The 19,691-nt window shown below is 38.7% G+C and overlaps 1 protein-coding gene across 16 annotated transcripts in view; it reads right to left on the reverse strand.

Moving 5' to 3' along the window:
* The window catches only part of LOC113965893 (poly(rC)-binding protein 3-like), a 396,197-nt gene extending 377,001 nt beyond the window's left edge, over positions 1-19,196 (reverse strand). For all 16 annotated transcript variants that reach the window (XM_027680049.1, XM_027680041.1, XM_027679995.1 and 13 more), the window contains exon 1: positions 19,062-19,196. The gene's annotated coding sequence lies outside the window, so the exon portion shown is untranslated. The remainder of the gene's footprint in view (positions 1-19,061) is intronic.
* Between the last annotated feature and the right edge of the window lie 495 nt (positions 19,197-19,691).

Consider the following 19,691-nt stretch of genomic DNA (forward strand, 5'->3'; position numbering starts at 1 on the left):
GGTGTGATCTGTGCTTTATGTACAAGAGGAAATATTTAACACACTTGGGAGTGGACTTGGGCTCAGGCTAGTCAGCTTCACCTTAGTCCCTGGGAAGTGATAGATCGACTTACTTTGGAAACCATTTCCAAATGGACATAACCTCCTCAGACAAGCTGACAAAGTATGGATTAGATAAGTAGGCAGTGAGATAGATGGCAAACTGGCTGAGCTGCCAGTGCCGGATGGTTATGATGAGTAGCACAAAGTCCAGTAGGAGGAAAGTTACTAGTAGTATATCCCATAGGTTTACACTGGAGCAAATACTGTTAACACCCTCATTAATAACCTGGATGAGAGTGTACTCTCAGTAAGTCTGTAGAGGATACAACACTGGGAGGACTGAGTGATACACCAGATGGTATCAGTCTGTGCTATCCAGCAGGAATATGCTGCCATTCAGCAGGACCTGGACAGACAGACAGAGAAGAATCTCATTAACTTCAACAAGTGGGGGTATAAAGTCCTGTATCTCAAACACCAGTATCCATGCCGGGGAAAAAGTGTCTAGAAAACAGTTTTGCAGAGGACAATCTTGGGGTTGTGGTGAACCACAACCTGACTGTGACCCAGAAGTGTACACTCATGGCAAAGAAGTCCAACAGCATCCTGTCCTACTTTAAGACCATTGCAATCAGGTCTGGCAAGCTGCTCTTGCAAACTTTGCTTGAGCAGGGGGGTTGGACCAGATGATCTCAAGAAGTTTCTTCTAATCTCAACCATTCTGTGAGGTTCTGTGTCAGTGGAGATCTAATTAGTATCATTGTAAGTTTGCTAAATTATTTTAAACAATATCATAAGACAGACCTAGAGGTTTTATTCAAGGTTTAGGGCCAGATTGGGCAAATAAGATGACTCTAAGAACACCTTAGCAGCCACATTAAATGCATCAAAATTAGAAGCAATTCACAGGGGTTACCTCCAATGAATGAACCAATTCAGACCACACTGAGGATAATTCAATGCTTAGTTCTGGAATAAGCAAGAGGGAATATTCAGTGTTTAATCAGTGGAACAACAACACTGCAGGTACAAAATCAAGACTAATATATCCCTTTCCAGAAATGTTCCAAATAATTTATTTCTAACAACAGTAAAATACTGTGGCATCGGCACTATTTTGTTCTTCATAATCTAGTGCTGGTTTGTCTTATATTCTGGAAGCACCAAAGCTACAATTTGTCAAGAAGTTTGTATTTATACGCTGCTATAGTCTCTAAAATGATTCAAAATTACTTTTCTGGAAATTGCGATGTCGTAGTGTTAATAAACTGATATTTTTCTCCCTTTTTGAGATGGAAAGAAATACTCTGTTCATCAGTGAGAATATTGTTGTGGAGCTGTAAAACACCTGGCACCACATACCAGCTAGAGGGGAGGTAAGAAGAGGAAGATAGATCGCTACTATGACTTGTAATCCTACTGAAGAGAAACCCAGGCCTGAAGGCAGATATCAGGCTGTTACTCTAGGGCTAAGCCCTTTAAGAAGAATGAAGAAGAAAAAGGAGTGGGTAGAATCCAGATTTTCTTTTCTATTTGTGTGAAAACCACACTCTTGTTCTTTCACTGGATGATTTACACCAAGTTTACCAGAGAAGTGATTGACTGCTACGGTTATAAAGGAGTCAAAAATGTGTGCAGAACTCACAATCTGAAACCTATTCTCCCTGCAGCCTATGTCAAATGCTGTATCTTAAAATTATTGTTAAGACCACCTAATTATTTAAGAACTGATGGTACAACTGATGGTCCAACTGACACAGAGCAGATGGCTCAGATCTCTGTAGGCACGGCAGTGCTGCACATCTGGCTAGAGCAGATACAGCTACTGCCAGGGAGAAGAAGGATGAGTCTGTGTAATGTATGACTCTACAAATTCGTCCAATAAAGTAACCTATGAATAAAATTACTTGCTTAGTGAAAAACAGCAGCCCACTCCACACAACATCTGGCCTTAAACAATGCATTAGGAAAAGGCAAAAAGGTACTGTGTAATTATTCAATTTACTAATGGAACACTGACTTGAGAAATTCAATTCAGGATAATGTTTTATTTGGTTTCAGCAGTACTCACATTACTCCTTTACAAAATAGTAAGGGAACATGACTTCAAAGCTTCCTAAAATGGGGATTATTAGTAAAATAAAAATTCCCCTTGAAGAACTTTAGCGAGTGTCTTGTTTCTCAATTATAAACACAGATGGGAACAGAAAGACAAGAAAAACTGGGAAATAACATTGAAGAAAATTGTTTAGTTTACTTGAAGGAATAAAAGAATTGTAATAAAACCATGTGTGGATCTGAAGGTGCAGGATGAAAGAAAACAAAGTTGTACAAACTTTAATTTAAAAATATTAGCAGACACTTTCACATCTTCTAGGGACATTTTTAGTGGACCATGTTTTTTAGGAAGATGTTTAAATTAAATGAAAGAAGGATATGCATGTGTTTGAAGATACAGCAGGACTAAGTTCCTCATCTACATTCTCATCTTACTGTTTTGAAAATCACATAATCTTTGTAGTAGAATTAATGGAAGGAAAAAACCTCACCACGAAAAAAGTCTCAAACTAGCATTAGAATATTTCCTGTCTCCAAAATGTCATAGTCACACGTATTGCATTATTGAGAGTAATGGGCCAGAAATAACAAGGTGCATGCTTGTGATAGAGACAAGATGAGCTGTGCAGAACAGATCTTACAGGGGGAATAGGTTTTAAACAGTGCAAGGTGGAACAAATTCTAAGCTTAAAACAAAGTCAATAATTTATACTATCGAGTACAAAACATGATTGAAACAGCATCTGCATTCTAGATCTCATCCTGGGCAAGTATCAAAATCAGTATTGAACAGCGAAGATTGTATCAATTGACTCCCATGATGAAACCAGAAAAAGAAAAAACTCTATTACACTCTTAGTTGTGCATATATGAATCTAGAGTAACAGCTGACACTGATGTTATTTTGTACATTCAAGGCTTAACAGGGAGTACAATGGGAAAACACAATGTGAGAATGTTCCTATACCTTTGATAGATTTTGTAGTTAAAAGGTGCTTTATTACTAGGCTGCAAATGGACAGACAGGAACAGCTATTTCACAGTCTTAGGAGATTTAATAGCTATGTGCTAACACTTGTTACATTTATCTCAGAAGTTGCCCAGGAAATATATTATAATAATGCCAGAAGGGAAGTGAGAAAAAGATGGCAATTGTTTTCTTGGTACTTCAAAATGGGAACAAAAATAGAAATGTGTGAAAACTCTATTGAGTCCCTGAAGTATGCTATATAGCACCTGTTAAAAAAACAAAACCAAAAGAAACCCAAAATACTCACCCCCTCATCCCCAAATGCAAACTGTCTGCATACTTGGTGAGAATTTCTCTGTTAACTACGATTGAAATGGATGTCTTTGTTTCTGCTTATGTTTTCTTTCAGGGTCTTTTGAGGAAACCGTAGTATATTTTAACATGTTATTTCCGACGTCCCGAACTGCTCATTGAAAGGTAAAGACTATGTCAGGGTGGATGCAACTTACACCTCCAAAAAATAATTTCTTCCTTCACTGAGGATTCTCATTTCTTCAGGGGAGGGAAACTGGCAGTGGCTAGTTTGATAAAGGCCCTAGAATGTCTCTTTGGACTAAACAAACTGAAAGCCTGCTCTTATACAAGGTCTGCCTTGCTTTAGGTTTGCTCACTAGCATTGAGCCAGTCATTCACAATTATGACCTAAGCAATATTTGAATCATATGTTTATATTTCAGAAACACAGGATGAACATTTTCAATAAGCCTTGCTACTGGGAATGAGGCTAAGTTACAACCAGTTTGGGAATTTCCACTTGTAACCATTTTTGTGGATACACCACAGCATTTAGAGATCCTAATCACAGACCTGGACCCCATCATATTTGATGCTGTACAAACATAACGCGAAGTCATCTTTTGTAGCTGAGAGAAATTTACATTTCCAATTTTAAGAGCAAAAGGTGGCTCTAGGTGCTGCAACAGAGCAGCAGAGGAATCAGTGCTTGTCTTCTTCCCAGCAAAGCAACCTCAATCTTTGTTTGGCAAAGACTGTAATTTAAGAAGCATTTCTAAAAATCATGTTTTTAAATTAAAAATTGATATGGGGCCAGACCATAAAATATAGAGGGATTTTTAATACAACAACATTTATGAACTAAAAATCTCATGGTCACTAGGGTCACGTGGTATTGATAGAAAAGAATTCTTTTACGTTAACAATGCCATGCTGTATTTAATGCAATGGAAGTTTTTATTAGCTTTCCACTGCCTGGTACATAGCCTTTCCCAAGACATCACCCCTTCCAGTGCACTGACAAAAAATGAGAACTGTGGTTCCTGCAGTGATGGTCACAGAGCTTCTAAAGGAACGGGAAAGAATTACAGCTTTTGTTTGTTGCAGTATGGTTTTGGCTGATGTAGGCAAAGACACATGCAGGTCGTGAACCTCCAGAAAACGCATTTTACCTGTACTAACAGCAACATATGCACCATTTAAGGATTTGCATGGCTCAAAAATCCACATGTGTACACTATGCTGCATTGGCCTTCAAAAGTCTGAAATTAGTTTTTTATTGTCTCATAAGTTGAAGGATATTTTGGAATTAAACATGCACTCCAGAAACAGACTACTATATTCTGCGTCACATAGAACTGGACAAATTCTCCACAGAAAGCTACAGAACAGCTGCAAAGCGTAGTCTTGTGTGGTAGTGAGGAACAGAAGGAGAAGGCTGAAAAATATTTTGTTCATGCATCTAACATACATTTTGTACAAGTTTTTAAATAATTTCTTATATGATTAGGTTTTATCTTCACTCAGATATTAATTTTTTCTTTTAATCAGGAAAAAACTGAATCCAACTGATTGCCCAAGTCTATCCAAAATATACCATGTGGTTCAAATAGAACACAGGAAATATTTTAACTCTGAAAACAAGAATAGAAAAACTGCTGTTCTTGAATACTACAACAGTATATGTACGACCAAGAAAAAGGACTCCAGAGTAGTTGAAAATACACATCTAGAGAGATTACAGGCTGAGGAATCAGTTAAAACAAAGCAAATCAGACATGTACTAGTCTGACAGAGGAAAAGTTCACAAATTCTTTTGTAGTCCCCTGGCTAGATACAACTCCATTTTCACCACCTGGATCTCTGTTTCCTCTGCATCGCTTCCTACCACACAGAGTATCCCAGTCCACTCATCAAGTAAAAAATAAGAAGTTGGAACTGTCTCCTTCAGATTCTTGTTTTCTAAATCCTTCCCTTACTCTTACGATATTGGTCTCATACTAGCCATGTCAGAGGCTTTGCCTGTGGCATCCACTAAGAGCACTCCTGTAACCCAGCACAAGTTGAAAGAAACAGTGGGTACACAGTCTAAAACAATCCCATGTACTGAAATCTGACACCAAAACTCCTCCCATATTGGCTCTTGTATCAGCTACTGCAGATGCCATGAAGAGGAAGGAGAGGAAGGCACTGTAGGAGATCCAAGGTACTGGGTCATATGGGTCAATCTTTCAATATGAAATATAGTATTATATAGACCACACTACCCTAAAAATAATTCTTCAGTTCTATAACCATAGGAGCAACTGCAAGGATAAAGAAATACAGAAATTCTGGAGTGACATGAAAAGGCTCTGGCATCTGCTTCTCAATGGGAACACAGACTCCGGATGGCATCAGCTTTGAACCCACAAAAGCGCAATTGTACAGCGAAACTCATGCACACCAAGTCAAATAGCAGAATGACTTGTGAGTAAGGATGACTCAGGAATAAAATTGGTTTTGTCCATTCATAAGCCATCAAGGTGATGCTTAGACATCTTATTGGCAGATGTAAGTTAGATGAAAGTTATTATTATTTCAGAAAGTGCAATTCTGCCATGAAAATAAACATATCAATATTTCAAAACCTATAAAGTAGCAAGACACAAAAGCCGTACACTTCATTTTCTACCTTGACAGACAAATCTATCAGCGGGACTTCCAGTTACATTGGATGGTGTGAGAAAGACAAAATACCTAATCCTAAACCCCCTCAACATCCTCCATGGAATTTCATTCTTTTTAAATTTCATAGCAATAACAGCATTTCCATTCATTTTGAGTGCACCTACCACAGAACACAATTATCTGCCCCACCCTCTGCCACAGACCATCAGCCATTATCTTCCACAGACCATCAGCTCATCCAAAGACTTAGGACTGTATCAGTTGCATTTACTCCTCTTATCCATCTCTTCCCTCTGTGTCAGAGCAGCTCTGAACAAATGCTGTCTGCAAAGGGAAGAACGTTTCCCCTTTACCCAGCCAAGTGGAAAGTGTTTCCCAGCCTGAACTGCCCTCCAGCCCTGAAGGACTAATATTTCTTGAATTAAGTCATTCCTCTGGATGAGGAATTCCACTCTGGGCAGGGGAAGAGTGGCAGGCTAGACAAATTTTTAAGTACAAGTAGACTCAGTAACTCTTATGATCCCACTGACCACCTGTATGTGTGTTGGAGAAGTCACTTTTTGATAGCCTTGTACTAGCTTTAAGCGTGTTTCCTGATATACTACTTACAAGGCTTGCAGACAGCTGCGAAGCATTTCCGAAAAGGTTGTTACAAATAATTCTGAATAACTGTCATTCAGCAAGACTTTACAGACATTGTTGCCTCCTTAGGAAAAAGATTGACTGAGAACATTAAATCAATACAAGTCCAAGCTTATCCTTGGCTTCAAGCATTTTGAACACCTTTATATTTTCTTCAAGGCCTGTGTAGTGCTGACCAACCTTGAAAATTCTTAATCTGCTCTAGGTCCTCAATAATATTACTTGAATATTATCTAGTGGACTAGATAGCAAAAAGCATTTTTTTACTAAAAACATTGAAAAGAAGGTCTTCCATCTGCCTTCCTATTCCTTGACAGCAGCCAAGTCCCTTTGTCCTGCCTAAAATCTAACATCTTTAAAGTTGTTACATGTCAGAAAAAATACTCCCAGACTTTGTCTGAGAGACTCCTGCTTTGCCAACATTCAAGTCTTGGAGGGAGTTGCAAGATTCAGAGCAGAATCAGTCCTCCATATTTACTATTTCAGAAACATATTGAAAATAAATCAATTTTGTACAAGTAGGTCTGTAGCAGGTTTTGGTTTTTCTCTTTGGCATTTGACATCATACATTAAGAACTGAGAAGAAGTAACATTGTATTCTAGCATGTTCCCATTATAAACAGAAGTACATGCATAGAAAGTAACAGGAATTACCACTATAAACCGGGAGCTAATCTGTCAGTCAAAACAAGTAGGATTATTCTGATGAGGTACAAAAATTATCATCAATGCAAGTCACCTTAGGCTTCAATGGTTCTCAGAGATTTAGGGTGCAATTCCTTTCATCCAAAATTGGATGCCTAAAATAGGTCAGGTTAATCTCAACCAAGCTCTACCTGTTTCTCTCTAGTGACTATACAGACAGCCCAAGGTGGCTAGTTCTGACACAGGTATACAGAGAAAGGGGAGATTCATCTTATTCAAGAAGTCTACAAGCTACTAATAAGCTCTCTCTCCATAGGAGAGCCAAGATTTATCAATAAATGTTTTTACATTAGGAAGCATCAATTCTCTAGAAACTCTTGGAAAGGTAATTTGAAATGCAGAGTGATTATAGCTTTACACATCCTAGAACAAAAACAATTTAAAAAATGAGGAAAGTAGACTAATCACCTAATTGAAAGGGCCAAACAACAAAACCTACTTTCCCCACCTCACTTATCTGAAAAGACATAAAAAGGCCTCAGTTTGTCAACTCTCACAAAAATAAAACCTGAGGAAATCTCACATGCAACAAAGAAGTGAAACAATTTAAGCTAAAGGACGACACCAGCAGTAAAAAAAAACAACAAACAGACAAACAAAAACAAAACAGAAAACCCCAATCAAAATAAACTGGCTTTGAACTTGCCTTAGTGAAAAAATTAGTTTTCAATTTTCACAGGAGCTCAACTGGGGAACAGCCAGCCTATAACAGGGTGAAGAGCCAAACTGAAGATATACTATAACAATCTTCTCAGAGATTTATATATTACAGCAGCTGTGATGGAAAGAGGAAAGACAGGATTACTCAGCAGGTCCCTTCCAATCCTATGCTCCTAATTTCAGTTTCTACTAAATAGCAGAGGTCAAGCTGATCAAAGAGCAAAACAGCACCAGCGTTCAGGTAATTCAAGATACAACTTCAAATCTCTCCTCTTCTTTCCCCATTTCACCAGCATCACAACTCCCTCTGCCTTCATCTGACCCTAAGCCTCTAGTACCAGATAGAATAAGCAGGCCTATTGTTTTCTTCAATTAAATCACCTCTGTCTTGATAGTGAAGACTTAAAAAGACAGCTTCCGATCCCTCTTCCTTCATTACCACAGAGAGAATAGAATCCTCTACAGCTACACGACAGAAAATAACTTTTATTCACCCCAGCAGCACCTTTATTCATGCACTATATGATATTGCATTTCGAAGTTGAAGGATAACCCAGACAAACAACACCAGTAAAACACTTCCTTTAGGAAACTATATATTGTTATACATACTTTTTGTAACTAACCATTAGATATAATGTAGAAGACACACCCTATTTTCATTTGCAATGCAGGTTTATCTCACCAGAAGAGTTTCCTTGTCTTACTCCAGCAGAGCTCCACAGCATAAATGAGCCCTAGTGCTGGCTGGTAGGCACCAGATAAGAACTGACTGTAATGAGAAAAGACACTTAACCTGGGCCATATAGGAAGGTTCTTGTTGTCTTTGGGTGGATAATTGAATATCAGAATAAAGAAAGCAAAACAGCAGCACCTGTGAAGGTGGCACTGACATTCAGAAAAATCCGTAGAAAGTTTCTGGGCAAGACTGGGTACTTTATGAGGGTATATGTTACGTAAGTAAAATATAAATATAAACCAGCTGCAATCTCTGCACTGAGATGTGGACTACTATAAGAGTGGAAATACTTACAAAAATGTTTTAGAAAGAAAAAATGGATGAACATTCATGTAGCAATATTTTTTTGAAAAAAACACAAAACTCAAACCAACTACCCTATCTAAAGAGTGAACAGCACCCAGAAGCATGCTTAATTTTCAGAACCAGTGTGGTTAACTCAGGAGAGGGATTCCATGCCAGTCCTCCTCCTGTTGGTACTCCCAGTTGCGCTTCTTTACACTACGTTCAAGAGAGAAGAGGCAGGGACTTGAGGTACCTGAGGCTGCAAAACCCCACACATTAGGGAGATGCATATGCAAGGGTTGCTGGTAACAGTTGGTAGAAGATGTCCTGTGTGGCAAAATGCAGTAAGTAGCTCAGTACTCTCTGGCAGGGAAGAAGGGAATATGATGGGACCAGGGAAATGTGGATGACTGCTGTGGATGGGGGTAGGGGAGTTTTGTGTAGTGTGTGGCGTTAAGGTGGTGGATACTCTAAGGGGATGTGTTTATGTAGTGCAGCTAAAGATCATTAGAAGTCCTATTTAGGCTTGATTAAAGGAAAAGTTTCTTCAGGCAATTACTGATGGAAAAAGTCATTATCAAGGGAGTAGGAAGTGACTCGGGACAGCAATCATATCCTCTAATTTTCTTTGGTGAACCCAGATTGATTTTGATGACCAAAGTCACATTATTTTTAGTTAAACTCTATGCCAGGAAAACCACAACGATTTAATATTTGTTGTAGCTTTGACTTAGTGCCCCTGTGAGAAGAGAGTGGAGGACAATTTGTGTGAGTTGTAATTGCAGGGGGAGTGTATTTGGATAACTAACCTTTCACCTGACTAAGCACTAAGAGACTCGAGGGGGCAAGTCACTGAACCTAGGCAACTTACTGAAAAAGAAAAGAAAAATAGGAGGCAAAGATGAGTGGCTTTACACAATCCACTCACAGCTTGAAACTAGCCCAGAACTCAAAGAAGACTGTACGGACATCAAGGGAACCTCATTATGAAGAAAGAACATGGAGTTATAAATAGGAAAGGATAAGTAAAACATCCCCTCCAAAATGCTGCTGACTCTGGTGAGAAGGTATATAGTGACTATATAGGTTATTTCTGAACAAATGATTTTTCAAAATTACATATTTAATGTTTTCTGAGATGCTAAAAAGAATCATTGCTGCTCTTAGCCAAGCTCTTCTCCGCTAATTGCAATACAGCTGTTATTAGCCAATTCCCCTGGCCTCTCCAGCTTCCACAGTAATTTGAAACCCTGATAATATTTTTCATTTTTGGTTTTTTTTCTGTAGAAAAAATCAAAAGCATTTACTTTCTGACAGCATGACACAGGCTACAGACAGCCTGACGCCAAAGCTTTCTGCAGATCAATATGTTTAATGCATTTGAAGTCAGTAAAATCTCCCAGGTTATTCCAGGCTTGTTTGAGGAAAAAACAAAAGGCTGGGGAACTGTGTAGATATGGATTTAATATTCAGTTTTTTACTTAATTAACAGAAATCCATTTAAGTTACTTTGGGTTCCAATTTAGAGTATTTTTCTCAAAAACTTTTTTGTAAGCATGGAGAAAAATTTAATGTAGTAAGTGGAGTCAGATACACTGAAACACAGGTTGGTGTGAGGTTTGTTCATTTGCATAAAGACAAAACAGTGAATAAATCCCAAAGATTGCAAGAACAAAGATATTATCAGTCCCACCACACCAATTTTCTTTCTCCCCATCTCCCAAATAAATTTTTTTCACTTGAATATTGCTTTAGTCACTCTGCCCTTTCCCACAGGCTTTCCTCATTTACTTAAGATACTTCTCATTTTCCTTAATCTTCAATCTTTATTGCTCCAAAGCATCTTTTCTGCCTATATATAAAGTTTACTGACTCTTAAATACAACGACCAGAGGCAATCACACAAGTGGGGAAACCAGTCATTCTACTCTCAAGCCCACCAGAATTGTTTTTCTTCCATTCAGCCTCAAAAATTCCCCAGGGATTCCCATTTACCCTACCTACTTCCCACCTCCCACTCCACAAAAATGTGTAACAAGATAAAAGCAATAAGCCTCACTAAAAAAACTGCCATACTATCTAGTCTCAGTTCACCTCTCAGACCCATCAAAACCCATTATCATATATCTAAAACATGATTACAGCCTATCCTGTAAAACTTTATAATACCATAGAGCAATTTGCTGTCAATCTTTAAAAGATACTACATATGGTACACCAAGTTCACTATATGTCATGCAAAGTAGAAGCATTTTTGTTGATTATAATTGGAAGTGCGGCTTAATAAACTTCAGTTCTACGTACGACATTGGGCTGCCAAAATATATAATATCACAGTGAATCATTTTCCACCTTAACATAATATTAACTGTGATGCACAAACACACACTACTTTAGATGCAAATATTAATAATTTCATTCTAATATTTCAAAAAGAATGAATGCAATTATTTCATCAAAGTAGATGCAGTGGCAGGTAAGCAAGAAGAGGTAACTGTTACTAGTTTGTGGGAAATAAATTTAGTCTTTCAGTCAGTATGGAATTGGTGATTAGAAAGAATAATGTTGCCTTTCTTTTACATCAGAAGGTGTGTGATGAAGTTCTAGAACCCTCATGCTTCTTTCCTAACTAACAGTCCAGATTAACCCAATAATATTTGCAATAATTTTTATAGGGTTTTTATTGAAAATCTAGAAAGTGAGATTCAAGATACATCATACAATTGTTAAAGTTAACATCGTTTATTTCTCTCTCTGAGTGTATCTTTTCTGCTAAAAAGTTTCATCCTGGTGCATTGTAGTGCTACAAGAAAGTAGGGTCCCTGCTATGAATTCCAGAACAATCTGACTACAGCAGCTCTTGGGAATGGCATTTTATTCCTTTGTAACAAATACATGAGAGAAGCATATAAATTATATCATCTGGGTTCAGCACAGTAGAACAGCAGAGAGTTAGAAGAACAGCTTCAGTTTTTATGCATTGTTCTCTTATGCTTGAAATGGCAGAAACCAACTGTGAGTATTTCACCTTGGAATCAGGTCTGACTGATACCATGTCAGAGGTGTTAGGAAGCAGTCCACCTCTCTGCCTATCAAGTCAAATTGCAGATGCTCTGCTTCATCCAGAAACTTTATGTGATGCCTATCAAAGTTCCTGAAGAACTCAAAAAAGTGATAATCCCCTCTGAGAAAAACTATCCTCTTTGGGTCCTGAGGCTCTTGTGGCTTGAGGTTCTTGTGATGGAAAATTTTAGCCTGGAAACAAGTAAGCAATAAAAATTTGCACATGCATTCTCTTCACAATGCTAACTCTCCTCTACATAAACATTTCATTGAATTAGCTCTTCCTAGCTTCTTGCCCCCTGCTATTCAGCAATGCATAACAGGATATATGCATTTTAGAAAACAAGCACCATTTCCTCCTTTGTGTCTCCTCTTTCTTGTGATCTAGAGAAAGCAGATTTTGCCCATGTTTTCTGAAGAAACAGCTGTAATGTCACAAAACATCCTAAAAAAAGGTAAAAAGATGTACAATGAGACTAAAAAGGACCTTTTTTACCTCAACAGAACTTCAATCTGAGCAGCAAAGTTTGTTTTGAACTAGCATTCTCAGGGATCTCAACCATAATTTTTGCATCCTACACTACAGACCTCAAACTTTGCACATAGCTTCTCAGTCTATGAAAATATCTGTTCTATCTCTTAAGTTTAAATATGGCATATGTAACACTGTAGCATCTAGAGAATCCAAAAAACATGGCTATAAACTCTTCATAAGGAATAGGCAAAGAAGCAGAGGTGGTGGAGCAGCCCTGTATGATAGGGAGTGTCTAGAGCTTAATGATGGTGACTATAGGGCTGAATGTTTATGGGTAAGAATCAGATGAAGGCCAACAGGGCCGATATCCTGGTGGGATTCTGCTATAGGCCACCCAACCAAGATGAAGAGGCTGATGAAATATTCTCCCAGCTGCTTATAGAATATAGCAGAGAAGGTTTACATTGGATATTAGGAAACATTTTTTCTACTGAAAGTGTTGGCACAGATTGCCCAGGGAAGTGGTTGAGGCACCATCCCTGGAGGTATGTAAAAGACATACAGATGTGGCACTGAGGGACATGGTTTAGTGGTGGACTTGGCAGTATTGTGTTAATGGTTGGACTCAATGACCTTAAAGGTCTTTTCCAACCTTAATGATTTTGTGATTCTAATACTGAGTCAGACAGACAATAGAAAAAATACTCTGCCTACAAATTTTGTACTCTTTTATACGCTAGTAGTATATGTAAAAACTCCAGTATAGTCCATCGGCATATGAACCAGAGGCCGAATTCCTTTCTGCTGTGTGTTGGAACAGCTCAACCATTTGACTTTGAATAACCCCTGCCATTTCATTCCAGCAAAGAATTTGCCCCAGGGTCTTGCTAACACTTTTCATCATAAACACTGAAAGGGTAGTAATCCTGAAGCTCAAATGAATTAACACACTAGGTTTCTATGGCTCAGAAGAAGCAAAAGCTGTTCAGTCTACTGTGAAAAGAAGTATTTGTCTGATAAATGAAAAAAACAGAGTATTTTCAAAATAAGCATGTATATGGCAGTTACAAAATATAAATTAGCACTTCTAAACGCATACAAGGCTAAATATTATGGATGGTAGGACATAGCAATGCTCTTCTGGAAGCTGCTCATGAGGAAGGCAAATGCTGCAATCTTTAAACTGTGACACACACAAGGAAGACCACTGAAATCACCAGGACCTTGCTGTGAGGTGACCTACAACTGTGCTTCCCAGTGCAAGGCTAGAAGTATCAAGCATCCTAAGGGGTAGCTGATACCACACTTTTTTTTGTACCTATAAAATGATTACACCAAAAGATTTTAAACAGCGGCAAGGTGGGAATCTCAGAATCACAGAATCATTAGGGTTGGAAGGAACCTTTGGAGTTTATCTAATCCAACTCCCCTGACAAGGCAGAGTCACCTACAGCAAGTTACACAGGAACATATCTGGGTGGTTTTGGAATGTCTTCAGAGAGGGAGACTCCACAATGTCCATGAGCAGTGTGTTCCCTTGGCAGAGGGTGCTCTGCCCCCATCAATGTAAAGTTCTTCCTCATGTTGAGGTGGAACTTCTTGTGATTTAGTTTATGTCCATTGCTCCTTGTCCTTTTGCTGGGCAACATTGAAAAGAGTCTGGCACCCGCTTTTGAGATATTTATTGGTAAGTTCTTTTCTCAATCTTCTCTAGACTAATCAGGTCCAGCTACTGCAGTCTCTCCTCATAAGAGAGATGCTCTGGACCCCTAATCATCTTTGTAGCCCTCCACTGGACCCTCTCCAGTAGCTCCTTGTCTTTTTTGTCCTGAATAGATCAGAACTGGACACAGTACTCCAGATGTGGCCTCACTAGAGCCAAGTAGAGGGGGAGGATCACCTCCCTCAACCTGCTGGCCTCACTCTTCCTGATGCACCCCAGAATACCATTGACTTTCCTGACCACAAGGGCACACTGCCAGCTCATAGTCAACTTGTTATCCAAGATTTCCAGGTCCTTCTCTGCAGAGCTGCTCCCTACTAGGTCAGCCTCCAAGCTGTACTGGTACTTGGGGTTATTCCTCCCCAGGGACAGGACCCTGCGCTTGCCTTCGTTGAACTTCATTAGGTTTCTCTCTGCCCGATTTTCCAGCCTATCAAGGTCCCACTGAATGGCAGCATAGCCTTCAGGTGGATTAGCCACTCCCCCCAGTTTTGTATCATCGGCATAAGATGGTAAAACACAGTACTTGTGTAGGCCTAGATTTGTTGCATATATTTAATTATTATTCTGAAGAAGAGATAACAAACAACCACTAATTAAATCAGTGAGATCTAAAGAAAGCTGTTATGAAATTTTGAGTGACCTCTGTTTCAAATGGGGTCTGTGATGGTAGGGAAATTGCCAGGCTGCCAATTAAAGGTCTGGTGATTGAGTAGATTAGCAGGAACTTCTCATGTGGATTGCTAGATCTTAAATTAGCTATTATAACTCCAGGAAAAATGACGAGTTTCATGTGAACAAGTCTTTCCTTAAAACAAACACAGACTTGCTCAAAAAGCAGCAATATCAGCCTCAAAAAATATTAAGAAAGGCACTACTGGAGTTATGACTTCTTATAACTTCCTGGAGCAGCATTTTCTTGCTGGTTACCTACCTTAAAACAAGCAAAAAAGGAAAGAAACAACAACAAAAAAGAAACAATAGCTGAAAAATATTAGGGCAATGAAAAACTTGCTCAAAGACAAAGAGATATACTAAACTTTTCTACATAACCATTTCTCAAGAAAATTTACTTTTATGCTTTTTATTCAGCTACAATTCTGTAAAGATATCTCAGAAGTTTCTACTGTAATTGCTGCAGAGGATTAAAAGAAATGGCCCCAGTATTTTCAGTGAGACAAAGAATATGAAGAATCACAATAATATTATAGAATAGTATGGAGAATGTAAATTACAGTACCTTCAACAGAGCATAATTAAATTTTGTTAAACATTGCTGTGAAGTGTATCTACTAGTCATGTTTAGGTTAAAACAGTGAAGGTGACAACATATTTTTTCTGCTCAGGGTAACAGCTCTAGGTGAAGTTAATATGAGTGTGAATTCAAACTCCTTACCAGAAATAAAACCCAAGATATTTCATCCTGCAATATTCTCGAAAAGAACAACACTTCTTGTGCAAAATCACTTGAATAGGAGAATCTTAGTGCCATATGTTGGTAAGAGAATAAATCTTATTTCTTTAAATGGGTTCTTAATCAAGGGGAATTTTGGAGCACATAAAAATGTACATGTCTAAATATGAAAACTTTCATCAGAAAACTGAGTTCTCACTCTTCCTTTGAAGTCCCACAAACAACTCCACCCCAGCAACAAGGTGTTCATCTCAAGTTCAGGAGCCCATGTGACAGTGAAACAACACCTAAGTTCCAAAACCTCAAATCTGCTCAGGTTTGTTTTCTAGGGTGCAGATGGAAGAAGTAATATCCTGTACTACACAACCATAACCTGGAACACTCACTTGAGTGTGTCTCATTTCCAGGCTCTCCCCACCCTGAGGAAACGTAGAAACCCCATTTCCAGCAGAACTAAAAGCCAGTCTGGAAAACAAGAGTTGGAACTGTTCCACTAGTCATACTACAGCCCTGCCAGAGCAAAGTTGCAAATTTCATGTAGCTGCAAGAAAGCCTTGCAAGAGAATAGCACAGCCCAGTGGCTGGGCAACTTAAAAAGGGAGGGAAGAGCCATCAATTCATGCAAACAGTGAGGTCCCGTATATCTGTCAGGCAGCTATGGTGACCACAAAGCCTGATGAGTCCTTTTAAAAAATCCTGCTATGGGGACCTACCTCTGGAGAAGAGCCTGCACGCCACAGCCTGTAGGCACTGGACTCTGCTCAGGCTTGGCTATGGGCTATTTCAAGGCTGTTTCTGCTGCGTTTGCATGTTTCCACCCAATTCTGGCATGCACTACAGAGGGAGATTGTGTGTCCCAGCCCCATGTCTTTATTGAGCCTTCCTGGGACTGGCTACTGAAGACACCTGTTTCAGCCCTAAATATGACAGCAGAGAAGCACAGAGGCTACATCCTGCCCTTTGTTCTTACAAGTAAAGCATTTCTGGCCCAACATTGTAAACATGTCACAATTCCCCCACCAACTGCAGTGGGAAGTGTATTGCATCTTCTATGCATTGATTTAACTCTCCTCTGTATTTGCTTCTGAGAACAAAAGTGTTATCCTTGAGATAAATTTCCTTATCATAATAATACAGACACTAAAAACAATGAAGGAAAGAAAAAATACTAGGAAAAAAAAAGTGTATTACTTAGACAAAATAATAAACCATAAATCACTACAGTGACAGGATTAAATGCGAAACCTTTAATTATGCATTTAATCATTTGCCACCCTCTTATTTTCCTTGCAGTAACATTCAAGAAGCGGCAATAAGATTTTAATTTGAGGGTGATTTGATTTTATTTTACATGCAAATTGAAAATGCAATACACATAGAAATGGTTTTAAGAATAAAAATAATATTAACTTTAATCTTCAACTATGTTGACATCTTATTGAACACCTTTATTTCTCTCAGTCACAATGACCCTCATTTAATGACACCCCTGTGTCAAAACACATCAAGCCCCTATCCTTTGCACAGACCTTATATAAAATAAAATAGAACTAAGGGGCAAATAAGTGGTTAGAAAGTACAATACTGTATTAAAGTAAGAGAGTGTAATTCCACTGCTGGAGAAGACACCGAGTTATACGTGAAGTATGGACAAATCTATGACCCCAGGTTGTATCTGCACCACTGCCTTTTCCACAGGGAGGCAAGAAGCAGCTGCTAGAACAGAAAAGTGACTCCTCAGCATATGAACACCTTCTCCTATCGATTCCAAAGTCCAGCAACAGAGAACAGAGCTGGTTGTTGATGTTGCTGTTAGGTTCAGAGTGGCCAAGGGAATTATCTAATTTCTGTAAAAATTCTGTACACTAAAGTCATCTTCCAGCACACTCAGAGTACTTACTGAAAATAAAAAAAAAACCCAAAGCAAAACAAAAAGCAAAAATAGCAAGATTGCCCTTCTTCTAAGTGGAGCATAAAGCAAATTCCAGACAGCTTTTGCATTCAGACAGATCCCTTCAAAAAATATGGAGTAGCAAAGAGCCAAAATATTGCTTATATGCTAAGAAAAAAACATTTGATACTAAACACATCAAATAATAGCAATTGTAAAGGTACTATTGTCCTGTTAGGTATTTCTTTCCCTATCAGAGAGCAGTTGACAGGAAAGTACTTGTCCTCTGGAGTACCTTTTGTTTTGTTTGCTTTATTGTGTTGAAGGCTCTGGCCAGTTGTCTTACAATTCCTAGTCAGGGTGGACTTTCACACAGCTAAAACTGTAACTCACGTGCTCTACATCTTCCTTTAAAAAAGAAGTGTCCACTGGGCCTGGAGTGCAGGGAAGATGGATTTGCTGTGCTCATGCTTTTCGCCCCAGCAGAGAGGTCAGAAGCACACAGGGCCTTGCCAATGTTTAGGGTCCAGAAATGGGCAGGACCAAATACAGTGGGGAAACATCAGCTATCCTAATGGAGGAGAGCAACATTTTTACTGTGTCTTTTGTAGAGGCACAAACCACCAGACAGAGGAATCTCAGGAAATCCTCAAGTTTTGTTTGGATTTTCTGCCATATTAGTCATCCGTTTCAATTTGCATCAAGTTTTTGAAAAATAAGCCATCCTGTGTACATGAGACTCTTGATTGTCTTGAATTGGTTTGTTGCTACTTGGCAGAACCCCTGGCTCACTGCTGTGAACTGGAGGAAATTCTCCAGAACCTGCTGCAGTCTCTTCTTCTACCACCTTTTGGAATAGGCAAACCCAGAGAGAAAAGGGGATAATTTAATTAGGTTTTGACTATCACATAAAGCTACTACATGCTTGCTTCTCAGCAAGGTAATTTTTTCCATTGTGTTTTGTAAGCAAGAAAAAGCTGCCTAGGGAAAGTAGAGAACACAGGCCCACATCTGTAGGAATTTAAGTACAGTCAGCACTGAGCAAATGAGTTTTCTTCCTTTCTTTCCTCTCTTGGATCTCTTTTTGAATCATGAGGAGTTTGGACTCATCCAGTAATAGTTAGATACTTCTGTTTCAGCCACTCAATTTGAAAAAAAGCCTTAAAGCACAGTGTGCATTAAACAACCCTACTACACAGAACTGCCTATTTATTAAATCCCTGTTCAAGGCTTAACCTGAAAATATAGGAGGTGTCTGGCTTAGTGCTTCTGAATGCGTGTGGGGCACCAGAGTCCTGGAAACATGAGACATTTTGATAATCTTGTTCTCAACAATTACTGGATAAGAAATTTCTGAGGCAACGCTTAAAGCAGGCTCAGTCATTTTGTACCTGACAACAAATGACTGAGATGACAGGACATTTACTCACCCTGCCAGTAAGATGATATGTAGGTCTTTGGAGTTTTTCTGTCTTCCCCTTCTCTAGTCCACTCATGCATCAGGTTCCTTAGAGATACAGGACAGCCAAGTGAATTTATGTTTCTTGCTCTGTGTGTAAGATGGTTACCTGTGACAGAGAGGACATAGAGACCAAATGTGGCATATGAAAACACTGGAACAAACATTTCCAATCATACTGTAATTCAAGTAGTTCCTATCTCCTGCCTTCAATAGTAGCCAATATGGAGGAGTAAAAACCCCAAGAGATGGTTTACAAATAAGCAGCCTAGGGGGATTGTTGTTTAGTAAGGGCCAGAACCTTTTATTCTGCCCTATTTAGTTATAAAGAAATAATATGTGTGAGGAGAGTTTTCAATGGTTTACTCAATTAATTCCATTAGTTAACACAATTTAAAAAACCCCAACTTATTATCTCAACTTTTTTTTAACTTTGTTAACTAGTGGATAATAAGTTGGGGTTTTTTTGTCAATATTAAATGCATTTACTTTTAGTTTCTATCTCACTGTTCAGATATTACAGCAATGGCCAGGATCCTTTCTGAAATATTTATTTAATCTCACCATTCTACACATAATCTCTTCCCTGTACCATCTCCAA

The sequence above is a fragment of the Neopelma chrysocephalum genome, unplaced genomic scaffold, assembly GCF_003984885.1.
Source record: "Neopelma chrysocephalum unplaced genomic scaffold, ASM398488v2 Primary Assembly neopelma1_22b, whole genome shotgun sequence".
NCBI lineage: Eukaryota > Metazoa > Chordata > Aves > Passeriformes > Pipridae > Neopelma > Neopelma chrysocephalum.